Genomic DNA, 18,007 nt, shown 5'->3' on the forward strand with positions numbered 1-18,007 from the left:
CAATTTTGGCTTTTGTTGCCATTGCTTTTGGTGTTTTAGTCATGAAGTCTTTGCTCAAGCCTATGTCCTGAATGGTATTGCCTAGGTCTTCTTTTAGGGCTTTTATGATTTTGGGTCTTATATTTAAGTCATTAATTCATCTTGAGTTAATTTTTGTATAAGGTGTAAGGAAAGGGTCCAGTTTCAGTTTTCTGCATATGGCTAGCCAGTTTTCCCAGCACCATTTATCAAATCGGGAATCCATTCCCCATTGCTTGTTTTTGTCAGGTCTGTCAAAGATCAGATGGTTGTAGACGTGTGGTGTTATCTCTGAGGCCTCTGTTCTGTTCCATTGATCTATATATCTGTTTTGGTACCCGTACCATGCTGTTTTGGTTACTGTAGCCTTGTAGTATAGTTTGAAGTCAGGTAGTGTGATGCCTCCAGTTTTGTTCTTCTTGGTTAGAATTGTCTTGGCTATCCTGGCTTGGTTTTGTTTCCATTTCAAATTTAAAGTAGTTTTTTCTAATTCTGTGAAGAATGTTAATGGTAACTTGATGGGGATAGCATTGAACCTATAAATTACTTTGGGCAGTATGCCCACTTTCATGATACTGATTCTTCCTATCCATAAGCATGGAATGCTTTTCCATTTGTTTGTGTCCTCTCTTATTTCCTTGGGCAGTGGTTTGCAGTTGTCCTTGAAGAGGTCCTTCACATCCAGTGTAAGTTGTATTCCTAGGTATTTAATTCTGTTTGTAGAAATTGTGAATGGGACTTCATTCATGATTTGGCTCTGTTTGTCTATTATTGGTGTATAGGAATGGTTGTGATTTTTGCACAATGATTTTGTATCCTGAGACTTTTCTGAAGTTGCTTATCAGCTTTATGAGATTTTGGGCTGATATGATGGAGTTTTCTAAATATACAATCATGTCATCTGCAAACAGAGACAATTTGACTTCCTCTTTTCCTATCTGAATACCTTTTATTTCTTTCTCTTGCCCGAATGCCCTGGCCAGAACTTCCAATACTACGTTGAATAGGAGTGGTAAGAGAGGGCATCCTTGTCTTATGCCAGTTTTCAAAGGGAGTGTTTCCAGTTTTTGCCCATTCAGTATGATATTGGCTGTGGGTTTGTCATAAATAGCTCTTATTATTTTGAGATAAGTTCCATCAATACCTAGTTTATGGAGAGTTTTTAGCATGAAGGAGTGTTTAATTTTGTCAAAGGCCTTTTCTGCATCTATTGAAATAATCATGTGGTTTTTGTCATTTGCTCCGTGTATGTGATGGATTATGTTTACTGATTTGCCTATATTGAACCATCCTTGCATCCCAGGGATGAAGCCGACTTGATTGTGGTGGATAAGCTTTTTGATGTGCTGCTGGATTTGGTTTGACAGTATTTTATTGAGGATTTTTACGTCGATGTTCATCAGGGATATTGGCCTGAAATTTTCTTTTTCTGTTGTGTCCCTGCAAGGTTTTGGTATCAGGACAATGCTGTCCTCATAAAATGAGTTAGAGATTATTCCCTCTTTTTCTATTACTTGCAGTAGTTTCAGAGGGAATGGTATCAGCTCTTCTTTGTACCTCTGGTAGTATCTGGCTGTGAATCCGTCTGGTCCTAGACTTTTTTTGGTTGGCAGGCTATTATTTACTGCCTTGATTTCAGAACTTGTTATTGGTCTATTCGGGGATTTGGCTTCTTCCTGCTTTAGACTTGGAAGGTTGTATGTGTCCAGGAATTTATCCATTTCTTCTAGATTTTCTAGTTTATTTGCATACTGGTGTTTATAGTATTATCTGATGGTAGTTTGTATTTCTGTGGGATCAGTGGTGATATTCCTTTATCATTTTTTATTGCATCTATTTGATTCTTCTCTCTTTTCTTCGTTATTCTTCCAGCTATTTTATTTTGTTGATCTTTTCAAGAAACCAGCTCCCGTATTCACTGATTTTTTGAAGGGTTTTTCTTATCTCTATCTCCATCAGTTCTGCTCTGATCTTAGTCATTTCTTGTCTTCTGCTAGCTTTTGAATTTGTTTGCTCTTGCTTCTCTAGTTCTTTTAATTGTGATGTTAGGTGCCTTTTTTAGGTCTTTCCTGCTTTCTGTTATGGGCATGTAGTACTACAAATTTTCCTCTAGACACTGCTTTAAATGTGTCCCAGAGATTCTGGTACGTTGTGTCTTTGTTCTCATTGGTTTCAAATAACTTCTTTGTTTCTGCCTTAATTTTGTTATTTACCCAGCAGTCATTCAGGAGCAGGCTGCTCAGTTTTCATGTAATTGTGCAGTTTTTAGTGAGTTTCTTAATCCTGATTTCAAATTTGATTGCACTGTAGTCTGAGAGACTGTTATGATTTCCATTCTTTTGCGTTTGCTGAGGAGTATTTTACTTCCAATTGTGTAGTCAATTTGAGAATAAATGTGTTGTGGTGCTGAGAAGAATACACATTCTGTTGATTTTGGTGGGAGAGTTCTGTAGATGTCTATTAGGTGTGCTTGGTCCAGAGCTGAGTTAAAGGTCTGAATATCCTTGTTAATTTTCTGTCTTGTTGATCTGTCTAATATTGAGAGTGGGATGTTAAAGTCTCCCACTATTATTGTGTGGCAGTCTAAGTGTCTTTGTAGGTCTCTAAGAACTTGCTTTATGAATCTGGGTGCTCCTGTATTGGGTGCAAATATATTTAGGATAGTTAGCTCTTCTTGTTGCATTGATCCCTTTACCATTATGTAAGGCCCTTCTTTGTTTCTTTTGATCTTCATTGGTTTAAGCCTGTTTTATCAAAGACTAAGATTGCAACCCCTGCTTTTTTGCTTTCCATTTGCTTGGTAAATATTCCTCCATCCCTTTATTTTGATGCACCTTTGCACATGAGATGGGTCACCTGAATAGAGCACACTGATGGGTGTTGACTCTTTATCCAATTTGCCAGTCTGTGTCTTTTAATTGGGGCATTTAGCCCGTTTACATCTAAGGTTAATATTGTTATGTGTGAATTTGATCCTGTCATTATGATGCTAGCTGGTTATTTTGCCCATTAGTTGATGCAGTTTTTTCATAGTGTTAATGGTCTTTACAATTTGGTATGTTGTTGCAGTGACTGGTACTGGTTATTCCTTTCCATGTTTACTGCTTCCTTCAGGAACTCTTGTAAGGCAGGCCTGGTGGTGATAAAATCTCTCAGCATTTGCTTGTCTGTAAAGGATTTTATTTCTCCTTCGCTTATGAAGCTTAGTTTGGCTGGATATGAAATTCTGGGTTGAAAATTATTTTCTTTAAGAATGTTGAATAATGGCACCCACTCTCTTCTGGCTTGTAGGGTTTCTGCAGGGAGATCCAGTCTGATGGGCTTCCCTTTTTGGGTGACCTGACCTTTCTCTCTGGCTGCCCTTAAAATTTCTTCCTTCATTTCAGCCTTGCTGAATCTGATGATTATGTGTCTTAAGGTTGCTCTTCTTAAGGAGTATCTTTGTGGTGTTCTCTGTATTTCCTGAATTTAAATGTCAGACTTGCTTGCTAGGTTGGGAAAGTTCTCCTGGATAACATCCTGAAGAGTGTTTTCCAACTTGGTTTCATTCTCCCTGTCACTTTCAGGTACACAAATCAAACATAGATTTGGTCTTTTCATATAATCCCATATTTCTTGGAGGCTTTGTTCATTCCTTTCATTCTTTTTTCTCTAATCTTGTCTTCTCACTTTATTTCATTAATTTGATCTTCAATCTCTTATATCCTTTCTTCCACTTGATTGAGTCAGCTATTGATACTTGTGTATGCTTCATTAAGTTCTTATGCTGTGTTTTTCAGCTCCAATGGGTGATTTATGTTCTTCTCTAAACTGGTTATTCTAGTTAGCAATATGTCTAACCTTTTTTCAATGTTCTTAGCTTCCTTGCATTGGGATAGAACACGATCCTTTAGCTCGGAGGAGTTAGTTATTACCCACCTTCTGAAGCCTACTTCTGTCAATTTGTCAAACTCATTCTCCGTCCAGTTTTGTTCCCTTGCTGGCAAGGAGTTGTGATCCTTTGGAGGAGAAGAGGCGTCCTGGTTTTTGGAATTTTCAGCCTTTTGCGCTGGTTTCTCCCCATCTTTGTGGATTTATTTACCTTTGGTGTTTGATGTTGGTGACCTTCAGATGGGGTCTCTGAGTGGACGTCCTTTTTGTTGATGTTGATGTTATTCCTTTTTGTTAGTTTTCTTTCTAACAATCAGGCCCCTCTGCTGCAGGTCTGCTGGAGTTTACTGGAGGTCTACCCTGTTTGCCTGTGTATCACCACCGGAGGCTGCCGAACAATAAAGATTGCTGCCTGTTCCTTCCTCTGGAAGCTTTGTCCCAGAGGGGCGCCTGCCAGAGGCCAGCTGGAGCTCTCCTGCATGAAGTGTCTGTCAGCCCCTACTGGAATATGTCTCCCAGTCAGGAGACACAGGGGTCAGTGACCCACTTGAGGAGGCAGTCTGGCCCTTAGCAGAGCTCAGACACTGTGCTGGGAGATCTCCTGCTCTCTTCAGAGCCATCAGGAAGGAACGTTTAATTCTGCTGAAGCTGTGCCCACAGGCTCCCCTTCCCCCAGGTGCTCTATCCCAGGGAGATGGGGGTTTTATCTATAAGCCCCTGACTGGGGATGCTGCCTTTTTTGTCAGAGATGCCCTGCCCAGAGAGGAGGAATCTAGAGAGGCCGTCTGGTCACAGCAGCCTTGCTGAGCTGTGGTAGGTTCCACCCAGTTCAATCTTCCAGGCAGCTTTGTTTACACTGTGAGGGTAAAACTGCCTACTCAAGCCTCAGCAATGGCAGACGCCCCTCCTCCCACCAGGTTCGAGCATCCCAGGTTGAGCTCAGACTGCTGGGCTGGCAGTAAGAATTTCAAGAAAGTGGATCTTAGCTTGCTGGGCTCCGTGGGGGTAGGACCTGCCGAGCCAGGCCACTGGCTCCCTGGCTTCAGCACCCTTTCCAGGGGAGTGAATGGTTCTGTCTCACTGGCATTCCAGGCACCACTGGGGTATGAAAAAAAAACTCCTGCAGGTAGCTTGGTGTCTGCCCAGTTTTGTGCTTGAAACCCAGGCCCTGGTGGCGTAGACAACCAGAGGGAATCTCCTTGTCTGTGGGTGTGAAGACTGTGTGAAAAGTGCAGTATCTGGGCCACAGTGCACCATTCCTCATGGCTCAGTCCCTAATGGCTTCCCTTGTCTAGGAGAGGGAGCTCCCAGACCCGTTGCTCTTCCTGGGTGAGAAAACACACTATCCTGCTTCAGCTCACCCTCTGTGGGTTTCACTGACTGTCCCACCAGTCCCACTGAGATGAACCAGGTACCTCAGTTGAAAATGCAGAAATCACCCGCATTCTGCTTCAGTCTCGCTGGAAGCTGCAGACCAGAGCTGTTCCTATTCAACCATCTTGCCAGCAAATCCCAACAATAATTTATTGTACATTTTAAAATAACTAAGAATATAGTTTGATTGTAACACAAAGAAAGGATAAGCGCTGGAGGTGATGGATACTCCACTCACTCTGATGTGATTTTACACATCGCAGGACTATATCAAAATATCTCATGTATATAAATCACATAAATATATATACTCACTATGCATCCATAAAAATTAAAAACAGAAAATACGGGGAACAAAACAAAAAGATCTAACCATAAGCTGTCTCCAAGAAACTCATTTTAGATGCAAAGACAGTAAGCTGAATGTGAAAGGATGAAAAAAGATATTTAAGCAAATAATAACCAAAAGAGTGCTGGGTAGCTACACTAATACTAGAAAAAAAAAAAAAAAACAGACTTTAAGTACAAAGCTGTTACAAGTGACAAAGAAGGACATTATACAACTGGAAAAGTGTTAATACAAAAAAATCAATTGCAAACATATGTGGATCAAAGAAAATAGAACCAAATATATAAAGCAAACACTGACAGATTTAAATGAAGAAATGCAGAGTTCTGTAATAATAGTTGGACACTTCATTACTCTGCTTTCATTAATGGATAGAATATCCAGATAGAAGATCAGCAAGAAAACAAAGTATTTGAATAATGGTATAAACCAAGTAGGCCTAAGAGAAGTATGTGGAATACACCACCTACCAATAGCAGAATATACATTATTCTCAAGTGCACAAGAAACATTCTACAGGGAAGCCCACAGATTAGGGCAGAAAATAAATCTCAGTAAATTTAAAAAGACTGAAATAATAATAAAAAAATTCTTACCATAATGGTTTATAAAGCTAGAAATCAGTAACAGAAAAAAATTTTTAACGTGGGTATTAATGTTTAATGGATCAAAGAAGAAACCACAAAGGAAATTTAAAAATACTTAGAAATGGGTGAAAAGGTAAAGAGACTGTATCACAACTTATGGGATGCAGCCAAGAGCATGCCTATAGGGAGATTTAGAGCAATAAATGCCTATTTTAAAAAAGAAAGAAATCAATAACTTTACATCTTCAGCAACTAGCAAAGAAGGATCAAACTAAACCCCAAGCCAGCAGAAGGAAGGATATAATACATACTAAGGCAAAGATAAGTGAACAGAAAATAGAAAACTACAGAGAACCAAAAAATCCAAAAACTGATTCCTTAAATAGAACAAAATTCATAAGCTTTTAGCTAGATTTACTAAAGAAAGAAAATGCAAAGAACTAAAATCAGAAATGAAAGCGACATTACCAAAAAAATGAGTTATAAGAGAATACTATGAACAACTGTACACTAATAAATTAAGTAACTCAATGAAATAGACACATTTCCTAGAAGGACACAAATTACTAAAACTGACTCAAGAAGAAATATAAAATCTCAACATACTTACAAAAAGTAAAGAGATATATCAGTAATTTTTTTAAAAACTGCCCAAGGGAAAAAAATCCAGGGTAAGATGGCTTCACTGGTGAATTCTATCAAATTAAAGAAATAATACTAATCTTCCTCAAACATTTCCAAAAATTAGAAGGGAATACTTCCTAACTGATTCCTGTGAGTTTTATTCCTGTGAGTGCCAGCCAGCATTATCTTGATACCAAAGCCAAAAAAAGACTTCACAGGAAAACAAAATTACAGGCTAATATCCCTTATGAACACAGATGCAAAATAATATCAATAAAATACTAGCAAACCAAATTTGGCAGCATATTAAAAACATTACATACTATGACCAAGTTGGATCTATCCTAGGAATGCAAGAGTGGTTCGATATAAGAAAATTAATCAGTGTAAGACACCACATTAATAAAACAAATGAATAAACACGTGATCATATCAATGATGCAGAAAAAAACACAAAATCCAATACTATTTGAGGATAACAAAACTCAGAAAACAGAGGAATGGAAACAAAGTTCCTCAACATAATAAAGCACATATATGAAAAGCTCACAGGTAACATTACTCCATAGTGAGAGACTGAAACATCCCTGCCTAAAATCATGAACAGGCGAAGGATAGTGCTTTCACCAGTGCAATTCAACACTGTATTAAAAGTTCTAGCCAGAGCAAATAGGCCAGAAAAAGAAATAAAAGACATTCAAATTGAAAGGCAGAAGTAAAACTACTGTATTTGCAGGGAACATTATTTAGTAAATAATCCACAAAAAATCTGAGCTAACAAATGGTTTCAGCGAAGTTGCAGAGTACAAAATCAACACATAACAATTAGTTTTTTTTTTGAATACTCCAACAATGAACCATCCAAAAGGAAATTCAGAAAATAATTCCGTTTATGATAGTATCCAGTAGAATAAAATACTTAGTGTTATGGTCTGAATATTTGTGCCCTTCACAACTTCATTGAATCTAATACCATTGCAATAGTACAAAGAGGCATGGCCTTTAGGAGGTGATTAGGAAGCTCTGCCCTCATGAATGGGATTAGTGTCCTTATAACTTAATGGACACAGTAGTGGCTTGACAACCTGGAGAAAGAGGTTTAGATACTGTGCTGCCAATAATCAGAAATTTTATTTTTGATAAGCTTACATAAAGTAATAATGTTTTTCCAAAGATAAGACTTAGTCAAATGGTACCTTTTAACTTCTAAAATATTTTAATACATCAAAACTGATTTGAATATTTAATACAGCAAGTATGGATAATTCCAGGAAGATGATGATCTAAGGGATCAAACCAGAGCTGAGGAGACAGGTAGCACTGGCAGGTTTAAGAGATTAGATACAGGCCGGGTGCAGTGGCTCACGCCTGTAATCCCAACACTTTGGGAGTCCAAGGTGGGCAGATCACCTGAGGTTTGGAGTTTGAGACTAGCCTGACCAACATGGAGAAACCCCGTCTCTTCTAAAAATACAAAATTATCCAGGCATGGTGGTGCATGCCTCTAATCCCAGCTACTTGGAAGGCTGAGGTAGGAGAATCACTTGAACCCAGAAGGTGGAGGTGGTGGTGAGCTGAGATCGTGCCACTGCACTCCAGCCTGGGCACCAAGAGTGAAACTCCATCTCAAAAAAAAAAAAAAGAAAAAAAGAATACAAACAGGGAGAAGGAGCAAATAAATATAAATATCGTGGATAATGGTATGGCCTGGTTTCTCACTGTTGGAGAAAGAAGTTACAAAGATGGAAAACAGAAAGGCTATAGGGTTAAGATTGAAACTGGAAAATGTCTATGTAAACTCATTGTTTAAAAAACATGTATAGATAGACCAATATAAAAATAGGTGCACACATGTATATTTGTGTGTCTGTATGTATACACATACATACATATTTCCTAATTCTGTCAATTGAGAGGGTCTGAGACAGTGACAACCTTTAGCAATGAGCACCCAGATCTTGCTTTTTAAATTCCATCCTCCACTAGAAAGAACAATGAATGTCCTTTGGAGAAATGGCTAATGGCAGAGGTAGTGCAGGAAAAGGACAAGATGGGCTAGGTACAGCTGTTGTGCTTCAGAGTAATTACTCAAAAATTGATGTGGGAGGCAGGCTGAAAATGGAATAGGTAACTCCAAAACTCCACCCCAAACTAAAGCAACAATTAAGCTGGGTGAAAAAAAAAAAAAAACCTCTCAGCATCAAGCTTTTCAGAATTTTCCAATCTAATTAAAAACCTAGTACACCCAGAACATTCCTGGTATGGCTTGCTGATGCCTATGCCAAAGTGGACAGTATGCACCTTGTTTTCAGAGAACTGTAGTTGTGTAGTTTGATCTGTCTGTGCTAGCTCTCTGAAGAAGTGGCTCAGAGGCTTGTCTTTGTTTTGCCTGCCTTGGAACTTTCTCAGGGCTAGGGCTATTCTTCCAGGAAGTGCTTGTTGAAAGCATTTAAAGGTAATTATCAGGCCACAGAAGCCAGATGAGAAAAGTAGCAGATGGACTGATAAAACTGCGAATGGAAAAACTGGGAAGGAAATATATGGGGGCCAGGGGTGGGGATAAGGGGTTTGAAAAGCTCCTGCATAAGCCAGGGAATTGAGGTCATGTGCAAGGCCTGTGCAATATGCATGCTCAGAAAAAAACCTGAGAGGAACCTAAGCTTTCATGTCTGGTTGACCTTCAGGCTCAGTGTAAGCAGGAAGTAAAGTTTTACAAAGAGATGTAAATGGCCTGGCAAACCATTACAGGAGCGCCCTAAAACAGGGCCAATATGCAAAGACCAGAAGAGGTTTTTGTTTGGTTTTGGCTCTGGGCATTTAAAGAAATCTCTGTCAAATCACAAACTGACCACTAACAGAACAGAGGTTTCAGTGACCATGTACAACAAAGAACACTGACTGTACAAAAATAGTTTAGAAAAGTCACAAAATAAGGCCGGGCACAGTGGCTCAAGCCTGTAATCCCAGCACTTTGGGAGGCTGAGACGGGCAGATCACGAGGTCAGGAGATCGAGACCATCCTGGCTAACACGGTGAAACCTTGTCTGTACTAAAAAATACAAAAATCTAGCTGGGCGAGGTGGCGGGCGCCTGTAGTCCCAGCTACTCCGGAGGCTGAGGCAGGAGAATGGCATGAACCCGGGAGGCGGAGCTTGCAGTGAGCTGAGATCCGGCCACTGCACTCCAGCCCGGGCAACAGAGTGAGACTCCGTCTCAGAAAAAAAAAAAAAAAAGAAAAGTCACAAAATAAACAAACAATGCAAAATAAACAGCAACAACAAATTCTGGGGAAAAGAGTCTGATTTCTAGAATTAGCACATTTTAATATTCAAAATGCTCAGTTTTCAATAAAAAATTATGAGGAATGCAAAGAAGATAATATGACCCACAGATACACAGAAAAAAGAAATGAATAAAACCTGTCCTCAAAGACACCTTTGATATTGGTCTTACTAGATAAAGAATTGAAATCAACTGTTCTAAATATGCTCAAAGAGCTAAATGAAACTAGACAAAGAACTAAGAGAAACCAGGAGAATGATGCTGTGCCAAATACAAAATATTAAATTAGAGAACAAAATTATAAAAATGTAATTAGGACTGTCTGGAGCTGACAAGTACACAAACTAAAATTTTTTAAAATCAGTGAAAGGATTTAATAACAGATTGGAGCTCAAAGAGAACAAAGAATCAGCAAAATTGAAGACACTGATGGAGGTTACCCATTCTGTGGAGCAGAGAAAAATGGGGAAAAATGGACAGTGCCTAAGAGATCCATGAGACAACATCAAGCATACCAAAAGTTAATAACAAGAGTTGCTGACAAAGAGGAGAAAATGGAACCAGAAAATATCCAAAGAAATAATGTCTGAAGACCTTCCAAATTGTTGAAAGACATGAATCTCTATGTCCAAGACTCTCAAGAAACTATAATTAGGATAACCTCAAAGAACTTCAAACTGAGAGAAATAATAAATTGTCAAAAGACAAAGAATCTTGAAAGTAGCAAGAGATAAGGGACTAACCATGTACAAAGGATCTGAAATAAGATTAACAGTCAGTCTTTTATTAGAAACCATGAAGGCCAGAGGCAGTAGGATAATGGCACCTTTAAAGTGCCAAAAAAAAAATATATCAAAAATTCTACATTTGGCAAAACTGCTTTTCAAAAATGAAGGAGAAATTAAAACATTCCTAGATCAATAGAATCGGAGAGAATTTATTAGTACTAGACCTGTCCTATAAGAAATACAAAAGGAAGTCCTAAAGGTTGAAACAAAAGGACACTAGATGATAACTCCAATCCTAACATACAAAAAATTCAAATGGTAAAAGTAACTACCGTAAGTAAATGCAAAAGCCAGTCTTATTGTATTATTGGCTTTTATGTGCTTTTTTCTATATGATTTAAAAGACAAATACATAAAACAATAATTATAAATATATGGTAATGTGCACACAATTTACAAAGGCATAAAATGTGACAATAAGAAGACAAAGGACAGGGACAAAGCTGTATAGGAGCAGAGTTTTAATATAATATTAAGGCTCAGTTGGTACTAATGCAAGCTAGATTGTTATAAATTCAAGATGTTAACTGCAATTCCAAGTATTAACACTAGGTAAATAATGACTACAAAGAAATACAAAAGGAATTAAAATAACACGTTAGAAAAAAAACAAACACAAAAGAAGGCATACACAGAAAAACTGAAAACAAGATGTAATACACATGGAAAACAAATAGCAAAGAGGCATAAGTGCTTTATCAGTTTATCTTTTACTCTAAATGTAAATAAACTCTCAACTAAAAGACAGAAATTGGTAAAATAAGCTGGGCACGGTGGCTCACACCTATAATCCCAGCACTTTGGGAGGCCAAGGCGAGTGGATCACAGGTCAGGAGTTTGAGACTAGCCTGACCAATACGGTGAAACCCCATCTCTACTAAACAAACAAACAAAAAAATACAAAAATTAGCCAGGTGTAGTGGTGTGCACCTGTAATCCCAGCTACTCGGGAGGCTGAGGCAGAAGAATTGCTTGAACTCTGGAGGCGGAGGTTGCAGAGAGTCAAGATCACACCACTGCACTCCACCCTTGGCGACACAGTGAGACTCTGTGTCAAAAAAAAAAAGAAAGAAAGAAAAAGAAAAAGAAAAAAGAAATTGGCAAAATAAATACAAATATATGATCCAGCTATATATTGTCTACAAGACACTCTCTTTAGATACAAACCCACAACACAATAGGTTGAAATTGAAATGACAGAAGAGGATCGTAACCTAAAGAATGCCAGGGTGGCTATATTGAGACAAAAGAGACTTTAAGTCAAATATTGTTACAAGAGAAAAACACTACATATTGATTTAAAAAAAAAAAAAAAAAGGTCAGTCTACAAAGGAGACATAGTAACAGAAATAGAAATAAATCATCCTGAAATTTACATGGAATTTTAAGGGATCTCAAATAGCCAAAATAATCTTGAAAACCCAGGCACCTATGGTAAAATGATTTTCAACAAAGTTGTCAAGAACAGCACTAGGGAAAGGACAATTTTTCTAACAAATAGTGTTGGTAAAACTGGATAGCCACATGCAAAACAAAACTACAAAAAAAAATTAACTCAAAATGAATCAAAGACCCAAATCTAAGAACTAAAGTTACAAAACTCATGGCAGAACACATAGTAGAATGGATTCTTGACATTATATGTGGCAATGTTTTCTTGGATATAATACCAAAAACCACAGGCAACAGAAGTAAAAATAAATTGGACTGCATCAAACTTAAAAATTGTGCATCAAAGAACACAGTTAACTGAATGAAAAGGCAACCAGCACAACAGGAAGAAATATTTGCAATTCATGTATCTGAGGAGGAATTAATATAAAAAGTATATAAAGAACCTCTACAACTCAAAACAAACAAAATAACCTGATTCAAAGATGGACAGAGGACTTGAACAGACATTTCTCCATAAAAGATATGTAAATGGTCAACAAGCTTATGAAAATATGCTCAACATCACTAATCATTAGGGAAATATAAATCAAAACCACAATGAAAAATTACCATACACCCATCACAATGACTGCTATCAAAACAACAAAAGGAAATAATGAGTGTTGGCAAGGATATGAAGAAATCAGAATCCTGTACACTGAGGATGGGACTGTAAAATGGTGCACCTTCTGTAGAAAATACATTGGTGTTTCCTCAAGAAATTAAAAATAGAATTACCACAGGTTCCAACCATACCACATTTGAGTATATACCCAAAGAACTGAAAGAAGGATCTCAAAGAGATACTTGTACATCCATGTTCACAGTAGCATTATTAACAACAGTTAAAAAGAGGAAGGAACCCAAATGTCCACTGACAGATGAATGAATAAACAAAACATGGGGACAATGAAATATCATTCAACATTAGAAAGGAGATAAATTCTGACACATGCTACAACACTGAGGAAGCTTGAGGACATTATGCCAGGGGAAATAACCCATTCATAATAAGACAAATACTGTATGACTTCACCTATATAAGATATAGCAAAAATAATGAAACTCATAGAAACAGAAAGTAGGATGGCGGTTGCCAGGGGCAAGGACGAGGGGAAAATGAGGAGTTACTGTTTAGTGGGTACAGAATTCAATTTCCCAAGATGAAAAAGTTCTGGAGATTGGATGTACAATATGAATATACTTAACACTGCTTCTGAACTGTACGTCCAAAAATGGTTAAGATTACTGAAACAAAAAAAACCAACAATAAATAAAGATGCCTGCTTTGGCCACATATATTCAACACTGTACTAAAAATTCCAGCCAGAGTAATTAGGCTAAGTAAATACATAAGCAAACCCAAATTGGAAAGAAAAAAATAAAACAGTTTTGTTTGCAGATGACATGATCTTATATGCAGAAAATACTAAAGATACAATATCAACACTCAAAAATTAGTTGTGTACTCATTACAATGAACAGTAAAAAAGCAAATTAACAATTCCACTTACAACAGCATTTAAATAAAAGAAATTTTAGGCTTGTGGGCCATTACAGTCTCTACTGCAACCAGTCAACTCTGCCCTCGTAGTGTGAAAGTACCCACAGACTATACATAAATACATGAGTATGACTGAGTTCTGATAAAACTTTATAGACACTGAAGTCAGAATTTCATATAATTTACAATAGCATTTAAACAAAAAACTATTCAATAAATTTAAGCAAGGATATGCAACACTTGAACACTGAAAACTACAAAACATTAATGAAGGAAAGAAGACCTAGGGGAAAAAAAATCTTATGTTCATGGATTATAAGATTTAATATTAAGATAACACTCCCCAAAGTGTTATCACCCACTCTAATACTTACCCAATGCAATACTTATCAAAAACTCAGCATACTTTTTTGCAGAAATAGAAAAGCTAACTAAAAATTCATATGGATTGCAAAGTACCCTGCTGTGGAAAACTGTCAGATTCACAATAAATTAAATGTAAAATTACCATATCCCCCAGCAATTTCACTCGTAGGTATATACCCAGAACAATTGAAAGCATGTATTCTAACAAATATTTGTACATGAATGCTCATAAGAGCACTATTCACAATAGCGAAACACAGGATGACCCCCAATGTCCATCAACAGATGAATGGATAAACAAAAGTTGGTATATCCATATAACAGAATATTGTTCAGTCATAAAAAGGGACAAAGTACTGATATACAACTACAACATAAATGGGTCTTGAAATCATTATCCTAAGTGAGAGATCAGACACAAAAGTCTACAAATTGTATGATTATATTTGTACGCCATATCCAAAATAGGCAAATCTATAAAGACAGAAAGGAGATTATTGGTTGCTAGGGGCTGGGAGCACAGGGGGAAAAAGCGAGCAACTGCTTATTAAGTTACAACACTGCTTATTAAGGGTACCGTGTTTCCTTTTGGTGTGATGAAAATATTCCAGAAATAAATGGTGGTTATGGTTGTACAACACTGTGAATGTACTAAAATCATTGAATTCTATACTTTAAAATGTCTTAATTGTGAATTTCACGTGATGTGCATGTTACAATTTTTTTTTTTTTAGGTAGAATCCCTCGAAAGTCATTGCAAATATTCCAGTTCTGCCCAGTCTCTAGGGCTGTCACAAAGCCTGCTACATCCTAACAACCCATGATCGCCCTAGCCTACCAGGACTGTTTCTTTAAACAACCATAAGTCCTAATGCTACATAATTCATTGGATTTTGGGGGGGGGGGGACGGAGTCTTGCTCTGTCACCTAGGCTGGATCTTGGCTCACCACAACTTCCACCTCCTGGGTTCAAGCAAGTCTCCTGCCTCAGCGTCCCAAGTAGCTGGGACTACAGGCTTGTACCACCACACATGCCTAGTTTTTGTAATTTTAGTAGAGACGGGGCTTCACTATGTTGGCCAGGCTGGTTTCGAACTGCTGACCTTGTGATCTGCCCACCTCAGCCTCCCAAAGTGCTGGGATTACAGGCATGAGCCACAGCACCCGGCCTAATGTTTTTCAATTTTAAGAACAGTCTTGACACTTGTGAATATTCCTTTTTTTTTTTTCAGACTGGGTCTTATTCTGTCTCCCAGGCTGGAGTGCAGTGGCATGATCTCGGGTCACTGCAACCTCCGCCTTCCGAATTCAAGTAAATCTCCTGCCTCAGCCTCCCCAGTAGCTGGGATTACAGGCACATGCCACCATGTCTGGCTAATTTTGCATATTTTTAGTAGAGACAAGGCTTCACCATATTAACCAGGTTGGTCTCAAACTCCTGACCTCAAGGGATCCACCTGCCTCAGCCTCCCAAAGTGCTGGGATTCCAGGCGTGAGCCACTCTCCCAGCCTCCACTATTTCTTTAACACATTCAGGTTCCACTATGCCATGGATTATTTCAGTAACATTGTTTGCTCTTTTTTCAATTTGCATAATCCTATCCCTAAAGAGACTGAAAACTAGGAACATGCCACTCCCAGGCTCCTTGGGACTCGACACATCCTCCTGGGATCATCTCAGAGGGAACTGGCTGTGCAGGCACCATGGAGGTGGTGCTGATCTTTCTACACAGCCTATTGGCCCTCATTGTCCTGGCTGGTGCAGCTGACGGGGAGAAGGAAATTGACCCTCTTCATTATGACTACCAGACCATGAGGATGGGGGGGTTGGTATGTCCTGTGGTCCTCTTCTCCGCTGGGATCCTCCTTATCCTAGGTTGCAGATGCAAGTGCAGTTTCAATCAGAAGGGACCCCAAGGGAGGAGGAAGCCCAGTGGGGAACCTCATCACTGCAAATGTAACAAAGATCCAGAAAGCAGAGAATTGAATGAAGTGCAGCCCTCCAGTGGGAAGCCTCTGGAACCCAAAGGCAGCTGCTTGAACTTTTAGATGCAAATGTTGATGCTTAAGAAAACAGCCACTGCAGCAACCAATCTTTCCCCAAGAGAAGCCAGTAACTTGTGTCCCCACACAAGCCCTTCCCTGTTCCTTCTAACACCATTCCTTCACCTGATGATCCAACTAATCTCTTGCCTCACTACTGCAGCCTGCAGGCTCCTCCAACTCTTGCGATGTGTCTGTGTGTGTGTTTGCTGACTGTAGTGTTCATAGCTACTTGTTCATGGTTATTACTGTTAGAGAACTGTGGACTCACTTTTCTGGGCAGGGCTGAGCCATGTAGCTATCTGCTCCTCTCTGCCCCGATCACCTCTCACTCCTGGGAGTCTGCTTTTTTCCCTGGGAGTCTAGCTCCTTTCCTTTAGAGCATGGGCAGGAGTCTCCAGTTGTCTTGGGACCTGGGAAGGTTTGCACCACTTTCATTTTCTTTCTTCATGGAATCTCTTCACTCCTTTTACAAGAACCTCGCTTCCTTATCCCATTCCAACCCCAGTCTGTTCTGAAGATCAGTAATTAGAGATACAAAGCAAAGCAAGGAATTTGTGAGCCCAGCATTGCCTTCAGCAGGCTACTGTACCCTTCGAAGGCTATTTTTCTCCCTGGGGAAGTCCCAGGGAGCCCTATCTGTCCTGCCCTTCACATAGCACCGAGGGATTCCAGGCCCAGATCTGCTGCTTTTTTTCTTTTTTTTTCAGAGTTCCACTCTGTCACCCAAACCGGAATGCAGTGGCACAATCTCAGCTCACTGCAACCTAGGTTCAAGGGATACTCATGCCTGGGCCTCCCGAGTAGCTGGGACCATAGGCATTCAGCACCACACCCAGCTACTTTTTGTATTTTTAGTAGAGATGGGGTTTTCCCTGGCCTCAAGCAGTCCACCTGCCTTTTTGGCCTCCCAAAATTCTGGGATTACAGGTGTCAGCCACCGTGCCTATCCCAGGCCCAGGGCTTCTAATCTGCCCTTGGGGAATGTAGCCCTTGCATATTTTAACAGCAATAACCCCAGGGGCTCTGGAACCCTACCCTTCTCCAACCTTCCTGCTTCTGAAACTTCAATCTACAGCCCAGTTTTTCTGAACACAGGCTCCCATCCCTGAAGTTGAGCCTCCAGCAGGTGATGACTGAAGGATTCCCATTCTGTTGTGGCCAGCACACTGGAATGGACAGAGGGAGAGTAAGGGGCCTTTGCTTCTCGGCCCATGTCCCCTTGGTCAGCAGAGACAACTCCCGCATGATTTGTGCTGCCTGTCAGTGGTCAGAGAGGTGAGAGAGGTAGGTTAGAGACCCAGTAGGCTCCATACAGCACTGCTGCAGAGGGTACAGGAAGAGGTCAAATGTCATAATGAGAGTGGGAGCTCAAATGAGATCCTGCCCTTCCTGTCCTCCATGTGCCTGTGGAAATCAACCAACCAGAGCTTCTGTGGCCAGACTGCTGTTTTTTGTATCACGATCTGTCTGAACAATAAAAAAAAGGAATAAAATATATGTTTCCTAGTGAAAAAAAAAAAACTATGAACAAAAAACAAGTAAACTTCACTCAATGGATTATTTTTAAAGTAAACAAAAATTTTGGAATCTTTTCTTGAGAATTAAAATATTATTTCAAGACTACATAAACTAACAACTTTCTCAACTGTGTTAGTCACAGGAACCAATGAGTTTCTTTTTTTTTTTTTTTTATTATACTTTAAGTTCTAGGGTACATGTGCATAACGTGCAGGTTTGTTACATATGTATACTTGTGCCATGTTGG

At 39.1% G+C, this 18,007-nt stretch overlaps 1 protein-coding gene and 1 pseudogene across 2 annotated transcripts in view; both read left to right on the forward strand.

Annotated features, from left to right (window-relative positions):
• The window catches only part of ZNF248 (zinc finger protein 248), a 363,665-nt gene that overhangs the window by 199,144 nt on the left and 146,514 nt on the right, over positions 1-18,007 (forward strand). The window lies entirely within an intron of this gene.
• The window catches only part of LOC105525245, a 13,566-nt pseudogene continuing 11,459 nt past the window's right edge, over positions 15,901-18,007 (forward strand). The window contains exons 1-2 of the transcript XR_001003881.1: positions 15,901-16,022; positions 17,338-17,517. The product of XR_001003881.1 is annotated as a eukaryotic translation initiation factor 3 subunit L pseudogene (transcript). The remainder of the gene's footprint in view (positions 16,023-17,337; positions 17,518-18,007) is intronic.

Source organism: Colobus angolensis, unplaced genomic scaffold (genome assembly GCF_000951035.1).
Source record: "Colobus angolensis palliatus isolate OR3802 unplaced genomic scaffold, Cang.pa_1.0 Scaffold524, whole genome shotgun sequence".
Lineage (NCBI taxonomy): Eukaryota > Metazoa > Chordata > Mammalia > Primates > Cercopithecidae > Colobus > Colobus angolensis.